Raw genomic sequence first — 22,412 nt, 5'->3', positions numbered from 1 at the left:
GAACTTAGAGGAATTTCTTTCAGTTTCTTTACCACTGAATTTCATTTGCCACTGTGAGTTTATCATATATAATCATTATTATGCTAATGTATGGTCCTTCTAATTTATTTAAATTTTTTTGTTGTTGTTGTAAATGGAGTTGAATCTTGTCAAATGCCCTTTCTGCATCTATTGAGGTGACCATATGATTTAATACCTTTCTTGCTGACATAGGGCATTTTATTAGTTAATTTTACTGTTAAATCATTTTTTGTATCCTTAGAATAAACACCACTTGATCATGATAAATTAACCTTTTAAAATGTTAATAGATTTAAAGGCTAGAGTGATAGTACAATGGGTAGGGTGCTTTCCTTATTTGCTACTGACCTGGGTTTGATCCCCAGCATCCCGTATTGTCCCTAGAGCACTACTAGGAGTAATTGCTGCATGCCATAGGTTCTTCATTTTCATTTGTTTCCAGATATTTAAAGCTTCTCCATTGATTTCCTTGTTGACCCAGTAGCACATTGCTTAGTCTTCATAAGTTTGAGGGTGTTCCCCCTTCCAGTTTTTGGTTGGTTGTTTCTAATTTTATGCTATTATGATAGAAAAGGTATTCTAATATTAATGAATTTTCACACTTATTTTATGCCACAAATTTGGTTTATCTTTGTGAATGTTTCATGTGTATTTCATGTGAGTGTGTGCTCTGCTTTCCTGAGGTGGAGTATCCAATTATGCCCATCTGGTATAATTCCTGTAGTTCCCTACCTAATTTGCTGTCTAATCTTTCCATTGACAAGAGTGGGGAATTCAAGAAATAAGAAATAAGTTTCTTATTTTAATTGTTCTGTAAGCAATGTTTCTCGTTATACCTATTAATCAGTGTTATACACATATATTGCTAATTATTTGATGAACATATACAAAGAATATTAAGACTTCTCAGTGGACTGATCCCTTAATCATTATATAATCTCCATCCTTTTTCTTGTTGCCTTTTTTAGTTTGAAGAATAGTTTACCTGATATAAATATGACTGATCTTGCTGTATGGTTACAAAAATGTCTTTCATTTTCATTTTTATATTAGAAATTTGTTTTGGTTTTTGTGCTACACCTGGAAGTGCTCAGGACTCTCTCCAAGCTCAGCACTCAGGGATCACCTTTGTTAGTGCTCAGGGGACCATATAGGATGCCAGGAATTGAACCTTGATCATGAAAATGAAATGAAACGAATGAAATGAAATGAATGAAATGAAATGAAATGAAATGAATGAAACCTTGATCACTCTACCTGCTATTTTCACTGGGACTCTTTGAGTCTCTTGGATCTCAGTACCTCTATTCCTCAACTCTAGGGAATTCCTAACTATGATTCCTTTAATTACTGTGTCTTCATCAAATTTGCCTTACTGTTCTTCAATGACTTTGGTAAAGGTAAGGTAAGGTAAAGGCCCTCCCGTTGATCGTCGATTTGCTCGAGCGGGCCCAGTAACGTCTCCATTGGAGACTTTGTTGTTACTGTGTCTGGCATATCCAATACTCTCGGTAGCTTGCCGAGCTCTCCAAGAGGGGCGGAGGAATGGAACTCAGGTCGGCCATGTTGGCCGCTTGTAAGGCAAACGCCCTACCCGCTGTGCTATTGCTCCAGACTGGAGCGATAGCACAGCGGAAGGGCGTTTGCCTTGCACGCAGCCAATGACTTTGAAGATTCTTATATTGTTCCTCTTGAACTCATTTCATAGTTCTCTACTATGCTGTTCATTTCCATTCAGTCTATTTTCCACCTTGTATGGTTTCTGATGGTTTCCTCCTTTCCTCCACCTCATCTTAGAACTCACAAATCTTTCCCTTAGCAGCTGTTAATCTATTCAGAGCTTCTGTTGAGTTTGTTTTATATCACTGGCCATACTCTTCATTTCAGCTTACAGTTTTGTCATTTCAGCACTCTTACTTTTTTTTTTTTCCGACCATTTCTTTTTTTTTTTTTCCCTTATTTTATTTTATTTTTTTTAAAGTTGTAGATTTACAATTTTTGTGCTTTGGTTTCAATTATACAATGATCAGATACCCATCCCTCCACCAGTGCCCATTTTTCCACCACCATGGATAATATCCCTCCCACCCCCATCCCCCCATCCCCCCTGTCTCTGTGGCAGGGCAATCCCCTGTGTTCTCTCTCTCCTTTTGGGTGTTGTGGTCTGCAAAAGAGGCATTGAGTGGCAAACATGTTCAGTCCATAGTCTACTTTCGACATGCATCTCCCCTCCTGGGAGGATCCTCCAAACATCCTTTATTTGGTGCTCCCTTCTCTATCTGAACAGCCCTTTCCTCTAGGATACCCGGCTGGCCTCTAAGTTATGGAGTAATCCTCCTGGTGCTGATCTCAGCTATTCTTGGGTATTAATCTCATACTTTGTTACTTTATATCCCCCAGATGAATGCAATCTTTCTATGTCTATCCCTCTCTTTCTGACTCATTTCGCTTAGCATGATACTTTCCATATTGTACCACTTGTATGTAAAGTTCATGACTTCATCTTTTCTAACAGCTACATAGTACTCCATTGTGTAGATGTACCAAAGTTTCTTTAACCAGTCATCTGTTCTTGGGCATTCAGGTTTCTTCCAGTTTCTGGCTATTGTAAAGAGTCAGCACTCTTACTTTTTGTGCCCTGCTGGTGTTGCTGACAACCTGTGTCATTGTTCCTTTGAGCTCATGAAACGTCATCACAATGGTGTAACTAAAGTCATTGTTTAAGGATTTATTGAGACGTTTTGTGCTGGTTGAGTCCTGTTTTCTAGTTTTTGCTCATTGAAATTGTTGTGTTTCTAAGGGTCTTCCTCATTCAGTTTGCTGTGCTCCTAGTGTGTTGTGAATAGTATGCAATTTGGAAGATCTGTCCCACTTATGTAGCCATGTGCTTTGGTTGTGGGAACTGCTGGGCCTAGCTGAAAAGGAGAGGAATCTGCCCACTTCCCATTCTGAAAAAAACTTGGAATTGTCAGCCGAGAGATTGAACTATCTGGAAGCGTGTGGTGGCATGCAGAGGTTCTTCTCTTGTACTTTTATTGATACCTTTCATGCTGTTCATGTTCCATTTCATTTTCTTATTTGCTTTTTCTAAGTATTCTTGTTCTGATATTACCATGAGGTTTAACTATATTGTTTATGTACTTGCACTCTTTTAAATAAAAAGGAAGTTCATCTTGAGCTCATTTTAATACCCCCCTCCACACATAGAGATATTTTATGTTCTTGATGAAAAATAAGGTTTCATAAGATTTTTTGGGTGGGTGGGTAGGTGGAGGGACCAAAAATTGTGGGGTACCCCTAACAATACCCAGGGTTTACTCCTGGCTCTGTGCTCAGGGATCACTGCTGATGGCATTTGGGGGCAAGTGAAGTTATTGTTGTTTTTGTGCTGAGGGTACAAGCCTCTCTGTTTTGTAGGACACAGTGAAGGATCTGTAACCACTGTCAGCTCATCGCAGATTCCACCAGCATATTCCCCCTCCCCCCCACAATGCAATGAACCTTTTTTTTTTTTCCTGTTGGGTCATACCCGACAATGCACAGGGGTTACTCCTTGCTTTGCACCTCTGGCGGTGCTCAGGGAATCATATGGGATGCTGGGAATCAAACACAGGTTGGCTGCATGCAAGGCAAACACCCTATTAGTTGTGCTTTCGCTCCAGCCCCTGCAATGGATTTTAAGCTCTATTGAGGCTCAGGGAAGAGCACTCTGAGAGGCTTGTGAGCTCAAGCAGTACTGGCTTGGGGGAGACACTGACAATTTTAGTAACAGGAGGATTGCTCCTAAATTATCAATTCTATACATTGATGTATTCATTTTGCCAATATATTGTTAAAGATTTTCAATTTATATTCATTTATTATAAGGCCTTTGTATTTGATAATGGAGGTGACACTGACTTTATTAAAATGGAGATTTGTCACCATCTTGTATATCAAATTTTTTATGTGATAATTTTTAATTAAATTTAGGGTTCACAAGATAACTCATCTGAACATAAAGGAATTTGTATTTTTGGAAGACTATATTATTGTGAATTACATTTATTTAAAAGCTGTAGCATATCAGAGAGATTTTTCAATTTGGCATTTTCTCTTTTATTAATTTTCTATTTAAAGATTTCTTCTCTTTATTATTTCATGTCTTGTGTTGTATTTAGATGTAATGAGACATTGTTTCTAGTTTCTTACAAAGTAAGCATTTTAAATTACAATTTTCTCTCTAATTATTGTTCTGAGCTGAACCCCACAAATTTTAACTAATGCATTAAGAAACTTACATTGTGTTTACTCTTGGTTGTGATACTTTAAAACTTCCTTTATTTCATTTGATTTTTGCTTTATGTAGAAATCTTTTTCTTAAAAAGTATTTGAGACATTTCCAGATATTTTATTGTTGTCAGTTTCTAATTTAATTCTATTGTAGTCAGATAATGTTTTCTGTATTTTATCAATAGTTAAACATGTACTGAGAATTTAATTTAATTTTATGGTCTATCTTTTATGCACATGTGTTCTTGAAAAGATTATGTATTCTACAGTTGTTAATTTAGTGCTCTAGAAACTTAATTTGCTTTACTTGTCTGCAAGTGTTTGACACATACTCTATATCTTTATGGGCTTTATCTGCTTCTAAGGGAGATGTTAACATCACTCAAAATATTTTTCCCTTTAAATCTCTCTTGTGGATGAATATGGTTTGCTATGTTTTCTTTTTTTTTTCTTTTTTCTTTTTGGCAGCAGGGAGCCAAGTTCATGTCCTCTTGTTCTCCCATTGAGCAATATATCTGGATTCATTACATTTTTGCAACTAATTCACCCTTAATAATTATAAATTAATCAATTTATCTTTGTCAATATTATTTTTCATCTTTTTAAAAGTTGGGATCACAATGTTTTGCACTGTATATGTTCAGAAATATTTTCTCATATTTCTGAAAATGTGAGTTCTTATACCCCATCTAGTTCCATGGTATCAGGAAATATTTTTTTGAAAAAACAGTAAAACATTTTACAGGGTCTATATCCTCTGGTGCTGGGAGGGGACTCTGCTACTTCCGGTGATGCTTGGCCAGTGATGCTTATTGCAGGCTTTATAGTTTAGCACATAAACCCAGAAGTATAGTGCTCAAGCAAAAGAGTGCCAAGGGACCAAATGGTCTAAGGCCAGTGGTGTTTGTGAGCCACTGATGCTGGAGATCAAACTCAGAGCTTCGCACATGCTAGGCACTACTTGAGCCATATTGTTGGCAATATTTAACATTTTCTTCCACTTTACTTAAACACTGTGGTTCACAAAGTTGTTCGTGATGATTTGTTACAGGCATTCACTAATCCACCACCAATCCTACTACCACTGTCACCTTCCCCACCAATATCTCCACTTTCCCAATCACACCTCAAGCCTGCCCCTGAAGCAGTCCCACAATAATTCGTTATATATTGCTTGTTACAGAACATTTGCCAACATTGTGTCTTACTATGGGGACATTAAGTCCTTGTCTGAGGGTTTACTAGGCTGTTGTTGCTAGTTAAGACTTCTGTGTTAGTGCTTTTGCTAGTTGAGGTTAGTTGACGTCTACGTTACATTCCCACCAATCTGGTATGCTGTTAATATTGTAGAGTTTGGAGATGCTGTGGTCGCATGCTCTAGAATATTTAACTGAGGAGTGAGCTTACATGGTGGCAGTGCTGGAACATGGATGTTGGGGGGAGGTTGCCCTGACTCCAAAAACTCCCAGTGTGCCTGGAAGTTTTGGCAGGTTGGCATCTCAGTGGAGCTCAGCCATGATAGAGTGGAGTCCAGCCAGAGGCACAGCGGCCACTTGTTGAGGTGTGAGTATGACTGCCAGGGCTTTGGGAGAACAGAAACTCAGTCCTTGCCCCTCCTGAGTTCACCCTGGTGGTCTCAGCTGGGACCAGTGTATCCAAGAAATTTTTTGGTTAGTTGATCTCTCTTGAGATTTAGTTACAAGTCTTTGGAACAGGATGGTAGATGAGCTTACCTGTAGGCGGTGGTGGGACATGGGTTCTGGCTGTTATTTATTGTTAATAAAGCAGTTTCAGGTTATGATTAATATTTTATATCTACTTTTAAATACTTATACTATCATTTGGACTTTCACTCTGATTTGAATATTTACAAAATATTTTTTGGGTCCGACCCGTCCCTGGGTGGGTAACTATTCTAGACCTGAAATTTTATCCAGATGAATAATCTCTGCCTTTAATTCTTGTGTTATGTTCTTTGAAAAGTTTTTATTTTAAGCACCATGATTTTCAATATTGGTAAAGAGAATTATCATGTTTTCATGTACAAAACATTCCAGCACCACACTCTCCACAGAAAGGCAACTGCCCTCCATCAATGCCCTAGTGTTGTACCCTCCCTGACTTATCCTGCCCCCTGCAGCACTCCTGTGGTGATATGCTTCCTACAATGACCTCCTCTCAGTTTCTTGGGACTTTTGGGTATTTGCTGTTTTCTTCCTGTGTTTCTTCATATTCCAGGTATGAGGGATATCATTCTGTATCTCTACCTCTTCTTCCAACTAATTTCACTCAGCATGATACTCTCCAGATCCATCCACATAGCAACAAATTGCATGATTTTATCTTTTCTTATTGCTGAGTAGTATGCCATTGTATATGTTTCCTATAGTTTCTTTATTCAGTCATCTGTTCTTGGACACAAGTGTTTCCAGATTTGGGGTATTGTGAATAGTGCTGCAATGAGCATAGGAGTGCAAATGTCTATTCTCAATTGAGTTTTTTGGCTTCTGGGGAAAATGCCAAGAAGTGGGATTGATGGATCATATGAAAGATCAGTTCCTAGTCTTTTAAGTAGTGTCTACATTGTTTTCCACAAAGTATAAGCCAGTTGCCATTCCCACTAGCATTGGATGAGGGCTCATTTTCCTCCAAATCCCTGTCCAAACTGTTTCTTCTGTTGTTCTTTGTGATGTGTGCCAGTTTCACTGGTGTGAGATAATATCTTATGCTTTGATTTGCATTTTCCTGATGATAAGTGATGCATAGAAATTTTTTATATACCTTTTGACCATTTGTATATTTTCTTTGAGGAAGTTCCTGTTTACCTCTTCCCTTTTTTTTTCTTATCAAGTTCTATCTTGGATGTTAACTTTTTGCCAAATAGTCTCTTCTACTCTGTGGGATGTCTTGTTATTCTGGTCATTTATGGTTCAGAAGTTTCTTAGTTTGACGGTTTGGATTTTGTTTGCTAATATTTTGTTTAGGATCTTTGCATATATGTTGATTAGATATATGCCACAATGTTTGCTGATGTCTGTCTGTTTTCGGTATCAGAGTGATATTTGCCTCATAAAAGATTGTGTGGCTGCCCACCTACAAGATTGTCAGACTTCTTTGTCAAGACCCTGAACAATTGGTTTGAGGATCTTTGTGTTCCTAGAACGAGCAGACACCATTGGGCTACACTAGCATGTGACAGGGATGAATGGAGATGTTTACTGGTGGCCACTTGAGCAAATCCATGAGTAAGGGGATGTCAAGTGATCAAGTGATCAACTTCATTTAAAAGCTATAGTTTACAAAGTTATTCATGATGATTTGTTATAGGCATTCAATATCACAACACCAGTTCTCTCAAGCCTGCCCCTATAGCAGAGATGTCTTGGCCAGGAATGGGTGCCCAAGAGATTTAGCGCTTATTAACCACTTTTAAAGAAACAAAAAAATAAGTGAAAAACTCTTCAAGTCTGCTCCCTAGCAGACCCACAATAATTTATTTTATATTGCTTGTTATCAATAAATGTTGCTAATGAAAAGATAAAAAATATTGCCTTATAATAAAATTTGTGTAAATTATTGTATGTCACCATAGAGACTTTAAGTCCGTGTATGAGGGATTAGTAAGATGTTGTTACAAATTAAGCCTTCTATATCAATGTTTTTGTTAGTTGAGATTATTTGGCTTCTATATTACTTCCCATCGTATTTGGTATGCCACTACTGATATGAGTTTTTTAGTTTTGATATGATGTGTGGCCATTTGCAGCTGCATGCCCCAGGACATCTAGAATATTTAATTGTGCGGTACAGTTGGAGTTAAATTCTTTAACTGGGCAGTGGTTTGGGGGTGTGGATTTGACTGCCAGGACTTCTGGAAACACAGGGAGATTGGTGGGGGTAGTCCATCTTGACTCAGAGAAATCCTGAAGATTTCAATCATGGGGATCCATGGTGTACCTGAGTTTTCAGCAGATTATTTTCTCTGTGAGGATTGGTCCCAAGCCAATGGGGTATGGCTGGAGGCATGGAGGTGAGTTTGGAGTGTGGGAGCAAGAGGTTGCTGGGACTCGGTTTTGGTGGGCACTGTACCCCCAACTCCTCCAGGGTGCCTGGAATGTCTTAGCCAGGAATGGGTGTCTAAGAAATTTAGTGCTTATTAGCCAACTTTAATGAAACAAGCAAACAAAATAAATGAAAAATCTTAATAACTAATCATATTTTTATCATTTTAAATTTTCTCATTTCTCAGTGTCTATTGTTTTGCTTTAGTCTGGTGGCCATAAATTATTTTTCTTACAACCCAAGTGCCTGAGAATAGATGACTGGATAAAGAAACTATGGTATATCTACACAATGGAATACTATGCAACCATTAGGATAAATGGTCAGGGTCACAATCCTCCTGTTGTTCATCGATTTGCTCAAGCGGGCTCAGTAACATCTCTATCGTAAGACTTGTTGTTACTGTGTTTGGCATATTGAATATGTCACGGGTAGCTTGCCAGGCTTTGCCATGTGGGCAAGATACTCTCAGTAGCATGCCGGGCTCTCCGAGAGGGGCGGAGGAATAGAACCCAGCTTGGCCAGGCCGGCTGTGCACAAGGCAAACACTCTACTGCTGTGCTATCACTCCAGCCCTAGTATAAATGAAGTCATGAAATTTGTTTATACATGGATGGATATGAAGAGTATCATGATGAGTGAAATGAATCAGAAGGAGGGAAACAGACATAGAATGATCATACTTATTTGCAGGATATAAAAATACCAAGATGAGAATCACTGTCACTGTCACTGTCCTCCCGTTGTTCATCAGTTTGGTTGAGTGGGCCCAGTAAAGGTTTGGGGGGGGAGAGAGAGAGAGAGAGTGAGAACGAGAGCAAGCGAGCGAGCGAGCAAGAGAGAGAGAGACCAATAGAGACAGAGATAGAGACAGAAAGAGGAAAAGTGTCTGCCAGAGAGGCCATAGAGACAGGCTGGGGTGGGGGTGGGAGGGCAACTTTGGATACTGGTGGCAGGAAACATACGCTGGTAACAGTCTGGATGTTGGAACATTATAGGACTGAAACCCAATCATGAACTACTTTGTAACAGTGTCATCTCATGGTGATTCAATTACATTTTTTTCTTTGGCTTATCTGAAAATGTATTCAATTTGCCTCACATATAGTGGATTTTTAAAAAAATTTTAGGTATTTTTTGTTTTGATCAATTTTCAGCATATTCAGATATTATTCTGTTGTCTTTTTACTTGCATTATTTTTAAAAAATCAGTTAATTATTTTATTTTTAATTTTTTTTTGGTTTGGGGGGTCACACCCAGTGATGCTCAAGGGTTATTCCTGGTGGTGCTCAGGGGACCGTATGAAATGGTGGGATCGAACTGGGGTCAGCTACATGAAAGGCAAATACTCTACCTGCTTACTATCACTGTGGCCCAATTATTATTCTAATGTGTACATTTCCTCTGGGTGTTAAAAGATTTCTTGTTATAGGTAAAGGTTAAAAAGGTAAAGGCCCTCCTGTTGATCGTCGATTTGCTCGAGCGGGCCCAGTAACGTCTCCATTGGAGACTTTGTTGTTACTGTGTCTGGCATATCGAATACTCTTGGTAGCTTGCCGGGCTCTAGCAATTTGAATCTGAGGTATTTTAGTTTTCCTTGATTTTATCTTATTTGTGGTATATTGAGTCATGTGTATATGTAATTTATTTTTTATGAATGTTTTTAAAATTTTTCAAATAAAAAATTGGCTATTAGTACTCGTTAAAATTTTGCCAAACACTCCCATCACACACATTACAGCAATGTTAAAAATGAATGCATAATAGATTGCCCAGTATTGTTTCAGATTATAGAGCTCTGCCTATTCATCGTTCCCTCCCTCCCACCAACACCAACACTTCAATTTCTCTTGCTGTATTTTCCAGTTCACTATTCTTTAATCTTAGAGTAGAAATTACTTTTAGCACTTTTTAATATTAAATATATATTTCAAGCTCTAGAGTTTCATTTTCTTGGCTTTTGTTCCTCTATTGTATTTATATTTTCCTTTAAACTCTTGAACATATTTACAATAGCTACATGAAAACCAGTATCTGACAATTCAATAATTCTTCCTATTCGTTCTTATGTTCTGACAGTACTTTAATGATTATGTTACAGAATTTTTTAATTTTGATGTTGTTATTTAAGAGCTTCCAAAATTTGCTTTTGGCAGATAAATTATTTGAGCCCAGCTGATTCCTTTTGGTAACTTTTTAAAGCTTTGTTAGAGGGCTCTAATAACTCTGCTCTCATGCTAATTCATCACAACTACTAGCTACAACCCATTTATGGTCTCTTCTGCAATCCCACGCATCTTCTCTACTCAGACTCACTAGAATTTGAATGTCTTTATGTTCTTTCTTACCTTAGAATTTGTTCAACTTACACCAAATGTTCTTTGTCTGGTCACATGGAATTTTCTCTTACACACATCTCGTCAACCCTGTAAGGCTGTTCTCGGTTCTTTTTCTGCATAGCTTTCACTCCGGTTCTTTGACAAGTTCCAGATATGTAAAGCTCTATCTATGAAATTCCATCTGTCTCCTCCGCTTTGTGAGATCAGCGTGCTCCACATTTTCTTTTCCCTTGACAGTGGTCCAAAGAGGTACAAGCAGGAAGCTGGACAATTGAAAGATTCACCTGATTTGTTTCTCATTTGTTTCACATAGATTATAGGGCTGTAAATTCATGTATATTGGGTCTAGGTTTCTAGTTATTAACAAGGGATAAGAGCAAGTATGATATTAACTCAGAAGAAAAAAATTCCTTGGCTTTCATGTTAATGAGTATTTTCACTGCCTTCAGAATTGTTGGTAAACGTTTATTTTTAGCACACCAAAAAATTGTAACTTTTATCATTTCTGTTGAAGGTGATATGTGAGTGTAGGAGAGGAGTGTATGTATGTATGCAATTAAATTTTTTTATTCTGATCCAGAAAATTAACTTCTTTATTATTTTTTTGGTTTATAAAAATGTAATTATGGTTGCCAGCATGTGGCTTTCTTCATATATCAGGTGTACATATCAGGTGTATGGCTTGATATCTCTTAGTTTTTTGAAAATTCTCAACCAATATTTCATCTACTCCATTCTCTTTCTCTTTTCCTCTATTATCTATTTTCTCTTTTTCTCCTTAAACATCAAGTATGTGTTTGATTATATACCCTGTTCCACATATCTCTTAAATTCTTTCCTAAAGTTTTTATTTTTTCTCATACTTTAGTAGATTTTCTACTGACCTACTTAACACTTGACTAATCTCTTTTGCTGCTTAATCTGCTTGAAGGCACATCTACTGAGAGCATTTGATTTCTTTCTCTCTCTCTCTCTCTCTCTCTTATTTGGTTCCTGTTGCTATTCTACTCTAAGATAAATTCTAGTTCTTTCTTGTGATTTTGTCTTGTCACTATTTTCTTTTCTTTTCTGTTTTTCTTTCTGTCTCATTTTTTTTCTTAGTTTGGCCCATCACCGGGCATTTTTGGCAATTTTGGTTAAATGTCAGCAGTTCTGGCTTTGAGTCTGGTTCTCTCTGCACAGAGTGGCTGGATTTCCACCTGGCAGGCAGATAGGATAGATGTATATCACTATTTTGCTGACTGATAATCAAGAGGCCATAAAGGTGGATTTCACTGAGGGCTTTGGTTTGCCCTTAAGTCTAATGTGTACAGTCTTTGTCAGTGCCCTTTCTCCTAGTGGTTCTGGCCCCCAAGTTGAGCTCTGCTGGCATCTTAAAGTTTGGGAGTATCTCCTCAATAGGTACTTGGCTGTTGCTTTTTTTTTTTCTTTTTAGGCAATGCAATTCTAAATGTGGCAAAAGCCTAGCCAGTCACTACTCCTAAGGGGTAGGGTCCTTTGCTCTGCCCTAGCTTCCTTAGTGCTGAAATCTGACTATTTTCTCCCTATGTGGGAGATTCCCACAGTTTCTGAGACTTTTTTTTATTTGGCCTTTTGATTCAATGCTACTTGGAAATCAATGTTTCAAAAGGAAGGGCAGCAGGGAATGTCAAGTTTATTCCAGTGCCTTTCCTTCTCTTGGGCTCTCAGACACCATTCTGGAGTTATTGATTTGGAGTACTGTTCTTATTGGCTGAGTCTGAGTATCTTTCCCTACAACACACACACACACACACACACACACACACACACACACACACGTATATATATATGTGCTCTATGCTCTTTGTGTTCTTTCCTGTCTCATTTGGAAATCAATATATAGAAGCAATAGAATGATTATTTATTCCCTTAATGTGATTGTTCATTGATATATTTTTCTTCTTTTAAGGGGGGGTGTGGATACCTGGCGGTGCTCAGGGCTTATTCCTGGCTCTGTGCTTAGGGATCACTCCTCGAGGTGTTTAGGAAACATATGCAATATGGGTGATCAAATCTAGGCCAGCAGCATGTAAGACAAGTGCCTCACCCACTGCACTGTGTCTCTGACCCTTGATTAATTTTTTTAAATTTTTTTATTTGTTCACTTCTGAAAAAACCTTGATGTTTTTCCTCTTTTGATAATATATTTTCCCTTTGTTCATACTCAAATTTTTCTTTATCCTAAAAATAAAAGAATTAGATATGTGTCAATATATTTTTAAAATTTGTTTTTTATTATTATTTAATTAATTAAGTTGACAATAGGGCTAATGTGAATACTTTTGGTGTACAATTTTCTGCATTTTCACCACTTCAAAGTACCAGAAACCCTTAAATATTATCATAAAAATAATATTTTAAAATTAATAATCTTAAAATAGTTATCCTTTTTAAATTTTTATAGTGTCATATACATTTACAGTGACATTTTTATAGGCATAAACTATTTACTAATTTAAGATAGAGAAATATTCAATGCTTCCTCATTAAAGGTAAGTCAATATTTGAAGTATTTATTGCAGAACAATAGTATAAAAATTTATGAGTAGAAGTTCTTAATACCATTCTAATTATACCGTGTAGATCAAAAATATCTGTATGTGTGCACTATCTGTAAACTATATGCAAACGTTTCTTTTTAAAATTTGTATTTTATGCATTATTTTGTTTTTCATTTTACAATATAGTTTTGATATCCTCCAGAGTCAGAAATGTTTTTGTTTTGTTTCTTTTGGGGGCCACATCTGGTGGTGCTCAGGGCTTACTCCTGGCTCTGCACTCAGGAGGAGAGCATATGGTGTGCCAGGGATTGAACCTGCATCGACTGCAGGCAAGACAAAACCCCTACCCACTGTGCTATCTCTCTGGCCCCAAGAGTCAGACACTTTCTGTGGTTTTCTATTACTGCATTACTAATTAGCCCTAAGCAAAGTCCCCTGAGACACTGGTTTGTTGGGCTGGAGAGAGATCCACAGGTCGGAGCATGGGCTTTACATGCAGGAGACCCGGGTTTGAGTCCCAGCACCACATAGTCTCCTGAAAAAACTTCTGGTGTGGATCCCCCAAACAACATCAACAGTAACATCAGCAATCCCCAAACTAACACCAATTTATTATGGCCTCTCTTAATCTGGGTCAGTCATTCAGATAGGGCCTAGTGGGAATGGCCAGTCTCTGTCCTTCAGCATCTGGAACTGTTCTTGGGATGGGGGTTAGACTCTCTGAAAGCTGGCTAGATATTGCCCACCATTCACCTCTCACTCCCACCTTCTCTTCCTCTCTTTCCCTGCATTCTTTCTGTTTCTCTTTCTTTCTTTCTCTACCCGTCTTCCGGCACACAGGCTCTCCATAGGCAGCTGGACCCTTCATAGTAAGGTGGCCTCAGGGTAGCTGGGCTTCTGACTAGAGCTTCAGGAAGACAGGGATAGAAGGTTGTAACAGAAGAAGTAACAACTCCAGCTCATATGGAAAGGTAGAGAGATGTAGATTCCAACTCATGATGGCAAATAGCAAATAACTGTGGCTCTGTTTGATTTTCCATAGTCAAAAATTCACCTTCATTCAAAAAACCCTGGGGCTGGAGCGATAGCACAGCGGGTAGAGTGTTTGCCTTGCACGAGGCTGACTGGGGTTCGATTCCCAGCATCCCATATGCTCCCCCAAGCAATGCCAGGAGTAATTCCTGAGTAACCCCTGTGCAATGCCAGGTGTGACCCAAAAAGAAAAGAAAAAAAAACCTTTACATTTGTTTAACGCAAATGTGCCATCCAGACATATTTTAAAAAAGTGGAAAAGGTGCATCTCCTAGTGGGCCTGGCTCTAGCTTGCCCTGGAGCAGGGGTCTGGACCAAGTGTCTCTGGGTCACATTTTCTAAATCTGAAGTTTCATAAACGCCCCACCCTCTTCTTCCCTGAACAACCAGTACATGTCAGTGAGGAGAGATACGGGATCTCACTTGCCATCCCCAGCAAGAAGGGGGGGTACCATAGGAGGTCTTTTCTGTAGCTCTCACTGGTCTTGTAGCAAACCTAAATCCAGCTAGGAATGTGTCATCAGTTTCTTAATTAGGGACAAGTCTTGCTTCTTGGGGGATGATTCTTTGTAGCTCTTGGCTTCATCTCTTGGGTTCTTGGTCCATGCTCTGAGTCATTCTGCCTCTCCTATAGGAAATGGTACAAACGGTACGTGTGTGTGTCTATTTATTGTCCACATAGGACTGAGGATCCAAAAGAATATTTTGCTCAGTTCTTTTTAGTCTCTAGGTAGTAAGCTTGCCTGAAAATACAGAGCACTTTCTGTGATTCCAGTGATCCACCCCGTAGATAAAAGTCACACATAAAGTTCTTACTGCCCCATACTAAGAATCTTATCCAAGCCCCAAAGTTTACTCCCTGCATTTAAATTTTTTTTTTTGCCCGGAGATAGTAGGATGAGTAGTGATTTTCTTTCTTACCCCAGCAAGTCCCAGTTCCTTCCTGTTTCCTCCAAATTATTCTGGAAAAAAATGGAAGTGCTTCTTGTTTAATTGCTCTCTGCGTATCTTATATAGAGACATCAAGAAAAATTCAATTGGAACTTTTTATATTCTACTTGGAAATATCCTGCATTAGTCCCAGAATCATTAGATGTCCTCGTGACTGGTCACATTATTCCAGACACAGGTCAGTTAACTTCTGGCCAGTAGTTGGCTTCACGTTTTGGTGGCCTTCAAGTCTACTCTAAGAGTCTTCTTGAGGTTGCTGTGGCTTTTGCTTGGTCTCTCTAGGCATATCTACCTTCTGCCCATGTCTGAATTCAAAGTCAGTGTTGTAGGTTTTTCTTACATGGTATTTCCAGATACCAGCTTTAGTTTTAGTTTTTCGTTGTTGCCTAAAAAGCATCTTGCCAAAGTAGAGAAGGTATGTTGTAAACAGTCTACTGTTTAGGGGTCCAAAATTATGGTTCAAGGAGCTGAGCTGGTGTTTTACATGTGAGAGGTCCAGTACTGTGTAGTCCCTGAACATTACTAGGGGTGACTCCACAGCACTGAGCCAAGAGTAGTTGGACCACTGTCAGGGATGACCCCCAAATCCCACACCACCCCTCCCCAAAATGAAAAGAATCCATTACATTTTGTAGTCTGAACTATGGTGGAATGCCTCAAAAACTATGTCTTCCTGCTTTCCTCTTACCTAAATGATGTTTAATGTTCTTGCCTATGGAGAAGACCCCTTAGCATCCTCAATCTTGACTAACACGTGCTAACGTGTTATCCAAGTGAGGATAAAGAAAAGCCCCTCCCATCCATTTTGTGCTAGGTAAGTTAGCTTCCATTCTGATCATTGGAATAAGAATTTCTTTGGTGTTTTGTGTGTGTGTGTGTGTTATTGTTGTTGTTTTGTGTGGGGGGGGTGCAGGGGGATAGTCATACCAGGCAGTTCTTATTCCTGACTCTGCACTCAGGGATCACTCCTGACAGTGAGTGGAGGACATATGTGGTGACAGGGATCAAACCAAGCTCAACAGTATGCAAGGAAAATGCCTTATGTGTCTCAACCTATCTTTCGCTTAGGAATTCAGTGCCTTATCTGGGGTTGGTTTTTTTGTTGTTGTTTTTTTGCTTTTTTTGGTCACACCTGGAAATGCATAGGGGTTACTCCTCTCCTGGCTCTGCACTCAGGAATTACCACTGGCAGTGCTTCGGGGACCATATGGAATGCTGGGAATCGAACCCCGGTCGGTTGCATGCAAGGCAAACACCCTACCCGCTGTGCTATAGCTCCAGCCCCTGGTGTTTGTTTGTTTGTTTTTAATTTAGTGACTGGTATTTTAATACAAAGGCACTGTCACATTTTGACAATGGCTAAACATATATTGAACAGATAAGTAAAAGTTGGGACAAGAGTGCTAGGGCCTGTGAACCTGCACACTTCAGAAAGTTACCTGGCTGTGTCTGCATCAGGCTTCTACAAGGGGCTGGAGGTGGGCTGGGTTTACTAGCTTAGGGCAATATTATCTTGATCCATGCTTTGAGGCCATATTTTTGATACATTTTAGCTGCTCACCAATAATGTGTGGAAAATTGCTGATTTAACCAAAGGATTTTGATCTTTCATATGGTCATACTGAATCTTTACATTATGGGGTAGATGTTGTGATTTATACCCATTTTAGAGATGAGACAGGGAGACTACATGAACAAACAGCATACTCAAGTTCACAAAGACAGTCTGTGAGGGAAGAGGACTTGAATCCATGTCCACCTGTCTAAACGGGGGCCCTGTGTTTCATATGGAACTTCACGTCTGTGTACAGACTTGAGAAGCAGCTAAGGCACCCTGGTTACTATCCAGAAAGCTACAGGAGAATTGCTTATGGAAGCAACAGATGGGTAGATGTGGCTTTCATCCAAATTATGGAGTTCAAGGGTAAGGTCTTGTGGAGACCCCACCAATGTATTAGTCCATCGTCCTGTACTTCTTCATAGAAATCCCTGGAAGTGCTTTTTTAAGCACATTTCTTTTTTTTTTTCCTTTTTGGGTCACATCTGGAGATGCACAGGGGTTACTCTTGGCTCTGCACTCAGGAATTACCCCTGGCAGTGCTCAGGGGGACCATATGCGATGCTGGGAATCGAACCCGGGTCGGCCAAGGCAAACGCTCTACCCGCGGTGCTATTGCTCCAGCCCCAAAATACACATTTCTGAACTAGGTGCATAGGACTCAGCCAGTGGTTCAAGAAGGCTATTGGGCAGTGTGGAAATAGGACTGGCATAGAATAGGATCACTACAGCTGGTAGCAAATGGCTAACCATTTAACCACTAAGGATGGGGTCAGTAGTGAGGACTCTGCGAATCAGAGGCACACGCCAGTCTCCAAACCAGGTGGTGGAGGTAAGGAGAGCACCTAGATTAACTTGTACAATGGGCTGGCAGAGGTCAAGCCCAAACTCCCTTGGCAGCACAGGGGTGACTGCTAAGCTGTTGGAAAGAGAAGCTTTGTTCCTGATTGGGAGTGAGAATTTCCTTATTTTCTGTCTTTGTCTCTGTCTCGATCCCTCTTTTGATTTTGGGAATTGGAGGCACCTGAGCTGGTGAGCCACAAGAGGCAGAAAGAAATGAAGGGGTCCTGGGAAAGAAGGGTGCCGCCTCACCAGGTGGGCTGTTGGCACACCGGTAGGGAGCAGAAAGAGATTTAGCAGGACAGAGAGATTTGGATCTCCATGTTTTTATTTTTCCCCTTTTCTTTACGACACAAATCTCGGTTGCTCAATGTAATCTGTCACTTTCTGGGCACCTCTGAGGGAGACAGGTTGGGGCCAGAAACGGTGCCAGGATGCTCCAAACTCACTCCCTGCCCTAGGCATGGACCAAGGAAGGGTGGTCAGTCTGGCAGTGGCGGCCAGAAGTCAGGGCCAGGCAGGGGGTGGAGATACTCTAGATTTGGGCGCCTACCTGTGTTCAAGCATGCCCCCCTCCCGGTGGGATTCAGGCTGTAACCCCCGCAGGAGCTGAGGGGGGGGGGGCGCCCGGCACGTGTTCTCAGGCGCAGGGGAGCGGGCCTGGGCGGAGCAGGTGAACCCGGGGAGCTGCCTCCACCGACGCAGGTGTGCCGGGCCCGTGTGGGCGCCGGAGACGAAGTAGTTAAGGTGGGGGGCGCTCGGGCGAGCTGTCCAATACGGAGGAGCAGCAGTTGCTGGAGTTAACGTGGGCAGCTTCCCTGGGAAGGAAAGGAAGGAGGACCGTCTGCCGAGCGCCAGCTCGCCCCCCGCGGGTGCCAGGGTGTGCGGTGCGTGTGTGCGCGCGCCGAGGCGAGGCGTTCCTCAGGTTGCGCTGCCTGGAAACCGGGGAGCTATTGGAGAGGCTCGGGGTGGCGGTGGGAGGGGGGGCTCCGCGACCTCGGGGCAGCCAGCGGGTGTGTGCGTGTGTGTGTGTGTGTGCGCGCGTGTGCGTGCACGGGCGGCCAAGGCGAGCCCCGAACCCCCTGCGCCTGGCGCGGGTGAAGACCAGAGCCAGGCGGGGCGCTGCGGGCGGCTCCAGCCTCCCGGGGGACCCCCTCCGGGGAGGCGGCCGGCGCTGCATGGAGTTTCTGGGGCGCGCAACTCCGCCGGGGCCTCGGCCGCTGGGCTCCGGGGCGCAGCGTGGCCGCCGCGCACATGGGCTGAGCGGGCGGGCGCGGGCGGGGTAGAGCGGCGCGCCGTGCCGGGGTGCGGGCACGTCCCCAGACGGGCGCCGAGGACGAGGACGGGGAGCCGCGCGGCCAGCTCGCGCGTGGGGAGCGGCCCGGGGGCGCCGTGGGAGCCGGCGGCGGCGGCGGCGGCGGCGGGGATGCCGGCGCGGGGCCGCGGCTGCGGGCTGGGGGTGTGAGCGTGAGGCTGAGCGCCGCCCCCTCCCTGCGTGCCTGCCAGGCCGCCCCCCGCGCCGCGTCTCGGCGCCTCGGAAGCCGGGCTTGGGGCTGCGGGCCCGCGCGGCCGGCCCCGGCCCAGCCAGAGGTGAGTGCGGCCGCCCGCGCGCCGGCCCTCGCCCCGACCCTCCCCCGCGCCTCGGACCCGGGCCCCGGAGGGGGCGGGCGGCGGGCGATCGGCGGCGCCTCCCGTACCTGTTGGCACCGGCGGGGCCGCCCGGGCCACCTGGCCCTCCGGGGGGTGGGGGGTGGGGGCTCCCGCTCGCCCGGGCCGCGTGGGGCTGGGGAGGGGCCGCGGCGCGTGTGGGCTGCGGGGGCCCGCGGGGGGCCGGGAGGGCGCTGCCCGCGGCCAGGTGGGAGGGCAGGGCGGCGTCATGGTGATGGAGGGCGAGGTGGGAGGTGGGAGAGCCCCCGGCGCCTCCACCGGCGAGCGCGGGGTGAGCGGGAGGCCGCGGGCAGCCCGGCTCGGGACCTGCCGTGGGCTGCGCCCGGGGCATCCCGCTGCGCCCCGGTTCGGGCGCCCGGGCGGCTCCACCGGCTCTGCCCGCGTTCGGGCTCAGCGTGCTGGACCCGCTGGCCGGCACCGGCGCGGCGGGGAGCGAACTTCCCGGACTTGGCCCGAGGGCGCCCAGGCAGCAGCAGGTAGTTTTGGGCTGGCCTCGGGGCCGAGCGAGCCACGGGGGACGCCTCTCCCCGACGGGACAGCGATGCCCGCCCGGGCCCGGGGCGACGTGGGCCTCCTCGGTGCCAGCCACGTGCGTCCCCCCCTCATCCCGCCCGCGCCCGCACCCCAGCACCCCTGGCTTCGGAGGAGGCATGGGGAGCGCGTCCTCCTGGCTGGAGGTGCACCTTAGCTCCAGTGCAAGGTGCCTGCAGTTCCGTGGGTGCCAAGGCCGGGGCGCCATCCCCAGGCCCTGAGCCTGATTCTCGCCGAAAATGCGACTTGTGGGTGCTGACTGAGGTGGCTGCGTTGGGTCGTGTGCACCGGGTCTGATTAGCGCTGATGACAGCAGCTGCACTGGTGAGGCTGCGCTAGGCACCCTCTCGGTAGCACAGCCGAGGTGACCTTGCATGGGAAGAATGGGTCGATTTCTGCCCGGGGGCCACAGGCTGCATTTGGGCCGCTAGGCAAACTTAGGTATTCTTAGGATTTCCACGTTCTGCTGCTTTAACGGCTGACTTAACGGTCAGAAGGAGGAACTGTTTTTCAATTTAGGCTTTGGTGCTTTGGAAAGGGTTTTAAAGACACTTGGTGTGAAATTGTCTTGAGACTAGACCAGCACATTTTCTTTCTTTTTCTTTTTTTCCTAGGAGCTCAACTTCAGCTTCCCTCCTGGGCTTGGTGGTGACTTTTATCTTATTATACATATTTATTTATTTCTGTGGGGTGGAAGGAAGTGTTAGGGCAAGTAGTGAAGTCCTGATTTTATTTGGCACCGATTGCTGAGGCTTTGATGGAATCCTAAATGGTAACCTTCTCTGCATCGGTGCAGCTCAGATACCACAACTTAGGGTTTATTCCTGGGCCCTAGGGGCTGTTGGCCAGTTCCTTGGGTGATCAGAGGCCTCGACCCCTCGCCAGCCCTGTGGCTGGCCAAGCCACCTGCTGGGGTGGAAGGCCAGTGTAATGTCCCTTCCCGGTCTCCTTAAGTCCCCGGCACTTTGATGCTCTCACTGCCTGAAGCACTCTACCTACCGAGAAGCATGTGAAGTGATCACGGCAGCATCCAAGTGGAGAAATGAAAATAGAACTCTCTGGAAGCCAGTCCTTAGGGTATTTTATTGGAGGTGCACTAAAATTCTCTGAGAATTGTTCATCCACCTCACCTTTTTCTGAGCTCGGGTTGTAACCATTGGCAGCGAGGGCACAGGAGAAGGGCTTTTTAGGAAGAAGATAATTTAGTTCCTCTGCTGCTGCTGTTGAGAAGGCGATGGGCAAGGCGTGGTGGTGGAGACGCAGCCTCCCTTTCCTTGGGAGGGCCGGCGGGGTCGGCTGCAGTGGGGCTGTGTGCGCATGTGTGAGAGCATCTCGTTCTTGAGTTTGCCATTCACCTCTGCAGGAGGAAGCCGGAAATATTAAGCAGTCTAGAAATTTCTGTTTCATTTTACAGCGAGGGGCCTTGGTGGGATGGTGTTGTCTGTCCTGATCCTTGTAGCTCTGCTCTGCCTTTCACGGCTGCCGGCCCTTCCTAGTGGCATGGCAGAAGTGGGTGCTAGTTTGGAGACTGAGGGAAGTCTCTGGGCTAGGGAAATGCTTAAGACATTTAAGATCTTGGGGCTGGAGCGATAGCAAAGCAGGTAGGGCGTTTGTCTTGCACATGGCCGACCCGGGTTTGATTCCCAGCATCCCATATTGTTCACCGAGCACCACCAGGACTCATTCCTGAGTGCAAAGCCAGGAGTAACCCCTGTGCATCGCCGGGTGTGACCCAAAAAGCAAAAAACAATTTATTTTTATTTTATTCTTATTTTTTTATTTGGGGGAGCCTCACTCAGCAGCACTGAGGCGCTTAAACTTGGGGTTTGCTGGCATTGCTTGGAGGACCCTGTGGTGCTGGGAATCGAACTGGGCTTCCCACATGCAGAGACTGTGCTCCAGCACTTTGGGCTACCTCCCCAGTCTAATTCAGGTTTTTGAGCCCCTACGGTGCCAGGTATTTGTGCTCACATCGTTCTCATTTCTCACATTTGGAAACTGCTGTTGAGGGAGGGTAAAAGCCTTCCCTGCTGCTGAGTAGCTTAGAGGCAAGAAGAGGGGTCATGGATCAATGCTGTGAAGCTGGAGTTCCTGATTCTCTCCGGCCAGGGCTCAGTCTTAGTATCTGACAGTGTTGTAGCAACCTTTGACCTCTAGGGCAGTGCTGAGTGACAGGGCTACCCTGGGTGTCCTGTGTCTGCTAAGTGAATGCAGGTCAGACACTTGGTCACAGGAAAGCCAGGCCTGCCCAGTGATGGGAGAAGGAGGACCCCCACTGTACCCTGACCCCATGGTGGTTGTCATGGAAGGCTGGTGCCCAGATGAGCTTGATTGGAAGCTGCTGCTACTCTGTGCAGTTCACCCATCTATGGCTGTGTGTTGGGCGGCATCTTTGCACGTTACTTGCCCATCACGAGGTGGTACCTGCAGCAGTGGCCGCCGCTCATTAAACAGGCACCTCTGCCCCACACATGCTAACTGTTCTGCAGTGCAGGCAGAGCATGCCCTGGGCTGCTCGGTTTGAGGGGAATTCTGAATGCCGTTTGATAGGAAGACAATAGGAACACAATTGTTGCATCCAACCTGGGGCTTTCATGCTGACTTATGCTCTCAAC

At 44.1% G+C, this 22,412-nt stretch overlaps 1 protein-coding gene across 4 annotated transcripts in view; it reads left to right on the top strand.

Annotated features, from left to right (window-relative positions):
- The window catches only part of CALN1 (calneuron 1), a 520,902-nt gene that overhangs the window by 92,520 nt on the left and 405,970 nt on the right, over window positions 1-22,412 (top strand). Inside the window, exon 1 of one of the 4 annotated variants that reach the window (XM_056137649.1) lies at window positions 18,355-18,485. The exons of 2 other annotated variants lie outside the window; for them this stretch is intronic. The gene's annotated coding sequence lies outside the window, so the exon portion shown is untranslated. Of the gene's footprint in view, window positions 1-18,354; window positions 18,486-18,937; window positions 19,189-22,412 lie in introns of those variants that run through there. One more of the 4 variants, XM_056137647.1, reaches the window with a different exon arrangement.

This window comes from Sorex fumeus, unplaced genomic scaffold (genome assembly GCF_029834395.1).
Source record: "Sorex fumeus unplaced genomic scaffold, SorFum_2.1 ptg000126l, whole genome shotgun sequence".
Taxonomy (NCBI): Eukaryota; Metazoa; Chordata; class Mammalia; order Eulipotyphla; family Soricidae; genus Sorex; species Sorex fumeus.
The sequence above is the reverse complement of the archived record's forward strand: the minus strand, read 5'-3'. Positions and strand labels throughout refer to the sequence as shown.